We start from the raw sequence: 7493 nt of genomic DNA, 5'->3' as shown, positions 1-7493 counted from the left end.
TCCAAAAGACAGGCCAAATATCCAGAAAGGGGCTCATCCTGAACTATAGGATTTTTGGTGTTCAGATAAAAGCCAGCATTCCTCAGGAACTTGTGAAGCTGATTCCCCTCTTGTTAATCCCACTGATTGAGAATAAGACCACTACCACAGTTTAAAGCCAAATTTCAAGCAAGCTTTAATTAAATACTTGCCAGGTGGACGGGCTCTGACCAGGTCCATACCCAGATTCTTGAGAAATGACCCAGAATCAAGTAGGGCAAGGGCTTAAGAAGAAAAACTCACAATTCATTGCATTTCCCATCAAGTCCAATCAGGGGCAAACATATACCCTGACATAGATCCTGCCTATGTACCTCCCACCCACATGTGACCAAGCACATCTGGTGCAGACGGGTCAAACCCGATTGTTTAGGGGACTGACAACATGTGACTTGTTATCTCTCATAAGCAACGGCCTCCAGCATTTCAGAAACTCCCTGTCCTTGAGCAGGGGCTTGCAGTACAGAGGTGTTTTTGTTTCAAGGATCTCTAAGGCATAGCAATAAAAACTTAAAATGCAACTTTGGCTCTGACAGTCTTTCAAAAGATTCATTTCCCTTGCCTCTGGCAAAAAGGGACATAGGGCTTGCCAATGAGCATATATCTAGGATGCCTGTTAGCATATCAAGGTCCATGCTAGCTTCCAGGTTCCCTCAGTCCCTGTTTGCAAGGACTGTACATTTCAAAGTCCACGCTAGCTAGCATCCTAGCCTGTCTCACCTCTTTCTCTGTCCTGAACTCCCTCCAGCTCTTGGCTTCCTTCTCCCTGCTCAACCTTCTTATAAACGGGTTGTTCTCTCTGTTCTATGTTCTCTGCACTTGATATTCTCATTACTTATCCTCTCCTCTCTATCCCCCCACTATTTGTCCTCTCTGTCCCCTGCTATTCTCTCCTCTCTCACAGATAGCCCTGGCCTTGGCCAGTCTGCTGGCCGTGTTCACTCTACTTTTTTTCCTCTCTCTGTTCTGGATTCCTCCAGATGCTTCAGGATCTTTTCTCTCTCACACATCTACAGTAAAAATCTTAACCTTAGCCGGGCAGTGGTGGCGCACGCTTTTAATCCCAGCACTCAGAAGGCAGAGGCAGGTGGATCTCTGTGAGTCTGAGGTCAGCCTTTTCTACAGAGTTAGTTCCAAGACAGGCTTTAAAGCTACAGTGAAACCCTGTCTTGAAAAACCAAACCAAACAAACAATACAAAACAAAAACCCAAAAAGCCTTAACCGTACCATGGAGTGGTGGTGTCAGCAGCTTCTTTACTGCACCCCCACCTTGCACACATCTGGAGCCGAAACCCTTGCATCCAGGCAGGGCAAGGGATATGTTATTTATCTGGAAAACGACACAGTTTACATGCTAAATTTTTGTACCTAGAATGATAAAAGGTGTGTGTGACATAGTGTGTGTGTGTGTGGTGTACTGTGTGGTATGTGTGTGTGTATGTGTGTGGTATAGTGTGTGTGTGTGGTGTAGTGTATGTGTGTGTGGTGTTTTCCTTCCTTTACTTGGGGCTCTGAGACTGTAGTCCCTACTTAGCGTTAAAGAAGGAAGTATGGCCGGGCGGTGGTGGCGCACGCCTTTAATCCCAGCACTCGGGAGGCCAGCCTGGTCTACAAGAGCTAGTTCCAGGACAGGAACCAAAAAGCTACGAAGAAACCCTGTCTCGAAAATCCAAAAAAAGAAAAGAAAAAAAAGAAGGAAGTATGTATTTTTCTAATTACGACTGTTGAGAAAGTGTAGCATGGGGATGACTCTCCGAGATTCCTTACTACTATGAAGGTCTAGACCTCACTAGTAAAAATGAAACCTGGATCCTATACCCAGATCCCCCTCTAGGCCCTTGCCTAGGCAAGACTGACTTGCCTGGCCGTTGGCCATCTGAGCTGGTGAGGCCTTGAACTTTGCTGACACACCTGGGCTGGTCTAAGGTAATTCTCCCGTTTATGAAGGTGAGTGCAGCTCTCTGGAACGCACAGCGCCCCGGCAAACAGTGATGTGGGAGGAAGGCACCGTGACTGGGGGCTGGGTACTGCCCAAGTTCCAGACGACTGGCACTCACAACAACAGCGACTTGGGACCTCTGTCTGAGCCGACCTTGAAGATTACGCTACATCTCAGGCAGGAGGGAACAGTTCTCACATATTTTAAAGATTTATTTTGCTCTCTGTGTGTACAACATTCTCTCATTCTAGTCGGAGCCCGTGAAGATAACGAGAGTTTAATTTGGGCTATTACTCTGAGACTTCTTAAATCATATTTCTTAGCACTGTGTGAAGGGCAATATGGAGAGTCAACGAAACACGGTTCAAATGTTCTAAATGCCATATTCTGTGTCTGGAATGTGTAAGTGGGGTGGGAGCCAAATCTTTACTCTTCATTCTGAGTGCATTATGGAGTGCACCCCCACATACACCGCCTGCAGGAGGATCCCAGGAGGATCCACAATGAGGCTTCTGTTAATCTTGTCCCTGCTGAGCCTGGGAAATAACAGGGAAGCTAAGAGCAGTCTGAGACCTTCTGCCACTCAGGAAGGAAACTTGCCCAGGTGGTTTCCGAGGCTAATGGGTGCCTCTGAAAGACTGGGGAGAGAGAGAGAGAGAGAGAGAGAGAGAGAGAGAGAGAGAGAGAGAGAGACCAACGCTGACATCAGCCGGTTTTCTTTGCCCATAGCCAGAATCTTCCAGGCTCTGCTCTGCTTGCTGAGCAAGACAGGCAGGTCATATTCTTCTTCCTGTGCTACTAACAGGCTGTCCTGTGCAGCACGAGAAAGTTCTCCTGTGTCTGTGGAGGAAAAGTGTGTGGAATGCCCTGAGGGGACCCCTCCTTCCTGGGAGTGTGTGTCACTATCCCTGAACAAGCTTGGTGAAGGGGAGATTACGAGAAGTATGTTTTGAAATTAGAGCAACGATCCCGTAAGCCTTCACTGCTCGGTCCTTCATTTTGTTGCCTGGCTTTTCTAGCAATAGATATTAAAGCTACCCAAGGACCTTCCTGATATAGGGGGAAAGCTGGGCCAGAGGCCTTAGACCAGGGGCAAGTTCCTCCTTCCTCATCTCAAGGGGAGCCAGAAAATTCAGGGCTGTTTTCCAGAAGGATGACACAATTTTAGGTTCAGGAGTTCTGAGGTTTACGGGGGTTTCTAGAAAAACTACAAGCTAAGTTTAGAGTCGTGGCTTAGATGTAATTCTTCCACACAGCCAGCTGTCCATCTTTTTTTTTTTTTTTGTTTTGTTTTGTTTTTCGAGACAGGGTTTCTCTGTGGTTTTGGAGCCTGTCCTGGAACTAGCTCCTGTAGACCAGGCTGGCCTCGAACTCACAGAGATCCGCCTGCCTCTGCCTCCCGAGTGCTGGGATTAAAGGCGTGCGCCACCACCGCCCGGCCCCAGCTGTCCATCTTGACAGTACTCCTTTCTATTCTGCAGTATTGCTTTGCTTTTGAATGAGGTTTCCTTGACACTTTGCAACCTGCGTGGGCTTCTCTGTCATTCCACAGTCAAACACGCCCGCCCATGACCTCTCCACCAGTGACTGGTGTGCCGAGAACCTAGCAGCTGCCAGGAGCTCAACTCAGAAAGCAAGCCGTCATCTCCCTGCCACCTGCTCGCCAGTCATCCATCGGCTGTGTGTAACATGCAAGTCATCACCATTCTGGGTAGAGAAACCTCTCTGTATCCTTGGAAAAGATAGTAAACCACACCTGGTCCTCACAGTCCTGGTGGCAGGGTTGTCCTTGGAATTAGATGAAATTATAGTGGCTTTGACTGGATGAGAGAGGCACTTCATTGCACGAAAGGCAGAATGCTTGGGGTTCCACGAAGCCAAGGAGGCACAATTAGTGCCCCATGAACATGAGGAATCTCCTCCCCCACGGGGCAGGTGAGCTTTAGATGTGGTCAGAGAGTAGGATTCCCAGTTCATAAATCTCGAGGGGAAGATTTGCGGTGGATATGAAGTCGGGAGTGAGGAGGGAAATCCGCCACTTGCTACAGCGTGGGTAAACTCTGACGATATTACGCCAAGTGGAACCAGCTAACTGAAAAATGGGGACCACTTCTACAAAGTACCTAAAGTAGTGAAGCTGGGCTAGAAGGTAGAAGGATGGCTTCTGGTTTGAAGGGAGAGGCAACAGGGAATTACTGGTTCATGAGGGCAGCCTGTCAGTTGTACGAGATGAAAAGCTCCAGAGATAGGTGTTGCTTGTTGCCGTATACCACTGAAACACACACACTAAACATGGATGAGGTGGACAAGTTTTTATTACTTGTGTCCTGTGCTATGGGCACTTTGCAGTAATTTAAAAAGAAACCTAGGTGTAACCAAAAGTTGGTGAGAAACATTCAGAGAATTTCTGAGATGAGCGGCAGTATTGGGGTGGTAAGGGAGGCTTGCATCTTCCTTCACGTTGGGGAGTCACTGGGAAGCTGACAGGCAGGAAGAGGGGAGAAGGTGGTACTGGGGGCAGTGCTATGGTTTATGTGAGGGTGTCCCCCTAAAGATTTGTGTGCCGAACACTTTACTCTCTATGTACGGTATTGGGAGACGGTGATTGAGATTGAGATTAGCAGGTGGAGCTCACTGGCAAGTGGTTTGGTTTTAGAAGGCGCTGCCCTCAGAAGGATTAATGTAGTTCTCTTGGGACCCTGATTAGCTCATGCAAAATAGATTGTTCTATAGAGAAACTGAACTGTATGTGTGGGTTTTTCTGTATATGGCTTTGTTATGGGACCAAGGGAACTTTGACCAGAAGTCAAACAAATGAGATTGCTTGATCTGCGGCTTTTAGCCTCCCAAATGTGAGTTAAACGATCCCCTTTCCTTCATAAAGTTCCAGCCTCGGATGTTTTATTCTACAGCAACAAAAAATAGGCTAGTACAAGCAACATTTGTGAGAGGGGCTGGGGAATGGAGTCTGGATACTGTAGTGGGGAAAGAGGACTCCTACATTTGACAATTATAAGAGGTGAGAAAGGGGCTGGGGCCAGTTGAGAAGTGGCAGGAGAATCAGAGAGAGACATTAGGGGACTTCTGAGTTTCAGTTACTGTGTAAGAGGCAAAAGAAACTAACCATGTGACTAAAATTGTCAGAATGGCTTGGGTCTTCATGGAAATGGGGGGGGGTCATAGCAGAACACTTGGTTCAGTAGAAAATTAGAAATTGACTATAAGAGAATCTATGACATTATATCTTCAGTCTTCTGGTGTTGAGGTGTTGAAGGGCCTTAAGGGCATCTGAGGGTTGGGGAGAAGATTTCCAGTCCTTGGTACTGGAATCAGCGTTTAGGCCTAGCAGTGACATCCTGAAGACTCTGCTTTGTAAGTTAATGTTGAAGCAATTCAGACATTTTGTTGACTCCCATGGTCCTAGAGGCTTGAGATGGGCCTACAGAGAGACCGCTGTCTTCCACTCCATGTCTCTGGAGCATTGTTCCCGTTCCCAGGGAGCTTGGGCACACATTTAGACCTTCTTAGACATAGTTCTCCAGGAACCAAATCAGAACTGTTTTCCAGCCTTGGCTTCGGTTGGTGTCTCAGTTAAGAGGTTTGGAGAAGGCAGATGATATGCCACGTGAAGTTGGGGCCCACATTTAAGTATCACATGGCTGTGTGCTATCTGTTAACTCGGGGCACTGAGAGAGAGACAAGCACTGCCCATGTGCTGCATTAAAGTGTTAGCAGAAAGGGTTAATGGAAGACAAAGGCTGGGAACGAAGAGGAGTGAGTGGGAGTCCCTTGGAGAGGGCAGACTCCGTTCTTTCTCTCCCACCTTAGAGGCTGTGGAGTGAGCCAGTCAGGGCAACCACTTCGCTTCCTCCTTCTGAGAAAGAGCAGAGGCATGTGGGCAAACTGGTTGAGCTTCTGGTAAGTACTAGGTCATTCTGGAAATGTCTGTTGGTATTGAAGAAATGTCTGAGAATGAACTGGGCTGGTTGGGCAAGCTTTCTTCTCCTGGATGGAGATATAAAAGCCATAAAATTGGGTTCTGGGAAGCATCTTCTGGGGATCTTCTGAGGGTGGTGCACTTGGGAACGAGGACACTTGGGTCACTTTGCCTGGCTATAGTGCAGACACTAGGAAATCACAGTATGGGTGTTCTATGGTGTATTCAAGTACTCTGATTCTGAGAAACCTGTGGATCTCTTGGGTTTTTGACCCGGGCTGCTCAGAAATAACTTTGGGTCTGTCGAGTTTAACTCCAAGGATGCAGACACCATAGCAGAACAATCCCAGTTCTAAAGTCCAGGGCTCACTGAACCAAAACTCTTCTTCCTTAGTTGGTCTCTTTCTATTTCAAAAGTTCTCCAAACCCACCTGAGTCCTTATAGGGACCTGAACAAATCCTGGGGGGAACTTAGAACATCTCTTGCATGCAGAAGTTGGGGGTACGTGTGCCTAGAATGATCCTGCTATCAAACAATGTGTTGGGACGTGCCATATCCGGGGGAGCTCTTTCCATCAGGAACCACTTGCTTCCCATTCCATCCTCTGGCCCCATGCCATGAGCAGAGTTCCACCCCCTCCTCGCCCTCCAAACTCACACACTGTGTTACAACCCTGATATCTCAGACCATGACTACATTCAGAGGTCGGCCTTTGGAAGGTAATTAAGGCAAACTGAGGTAAGGCGGCGCCCTAATCCAGCCTCACTGATGTCTGTCAGGACACAGATAAGCTTAGGACAGATAGTGTGAAAACAGGGGAGACACCACAATCCAAGGAGTAAGGCCTCGGACGAGGGCTACGCCATCTCTGTGCATCCCTCTCACATTGCAGAACTGTCAGGAAATTAACCGATTTCTGTTGTCAAAGCCAGCCAGTCTGCGGCACTTTGTTATGACAACCTGAGAAGGTGAGGATGCGCTACCTAGGAACGCTTTTATTAGATGGATGTAGGGCTAGGTTAGCACTTGACCCTCCCTGGAGATCACGGCCTGGAAAGGCTGTGTGGAGCTATCTGTGAAGGAGAAAGTGTCTGGTCTCCTCTCCTCTTTCCCACCATCACCTATCCCCAGCCAGCTCCGGGAATGCACTTGAAGCTGACACTGGAGGGTCAGGATTAGAATCATGCATCATGTCCCGCAGTTAGGAACCAGGTTGCTGCACAGGATGGCAAATGCGGAGACCAGAAGTTTTGCAAGAGAGGAAAAAAAAATTATATTTGAAGGCAGTTGAGGTGGGCACAGAAGGAAGAAGTGCAATCAAGGGCAAGTCCTGGAGGATAGGGTCTGGTGACATTTGTGGGATAAAGACGTAGGGTGGGTCGAGGTGATGTGATTGGTCTTCATGGCTCCCCGTGGGATGCATGGTCAGAACATATCAATGTTAGAATGTTCTGAAGATAGAAGTTCTGATCCTCTAATGCCAAAAGGCCACCCACTGGGTCACTTGTTCAGATCCAGATGAGTCAGTTTCACCAAAAAGGCCTTCGAGTTTCAGAGGAGTGACCCAGGCAACCAT

Source organism: Microtus oregoni, unplaced genomic scaffold, assembly GCF_018167655.1.
Source record: "Microtus oregoni isolate MIOR12 unplaced genomic scaffold, Mior012 000015F_ref0000493, whole genome shotgun sequence".
Classification (NCBI taxonomy): Eukaryota; Metazoa; Chordata; class Mammalia; order Rodentia; family Cricetidae; genus Microtus; species Microtus oregoni.
The sequence above is the reverse complement of the archived record's forward strand: the minus strand, read 5'-3'. Positions refer to the sequence as shown.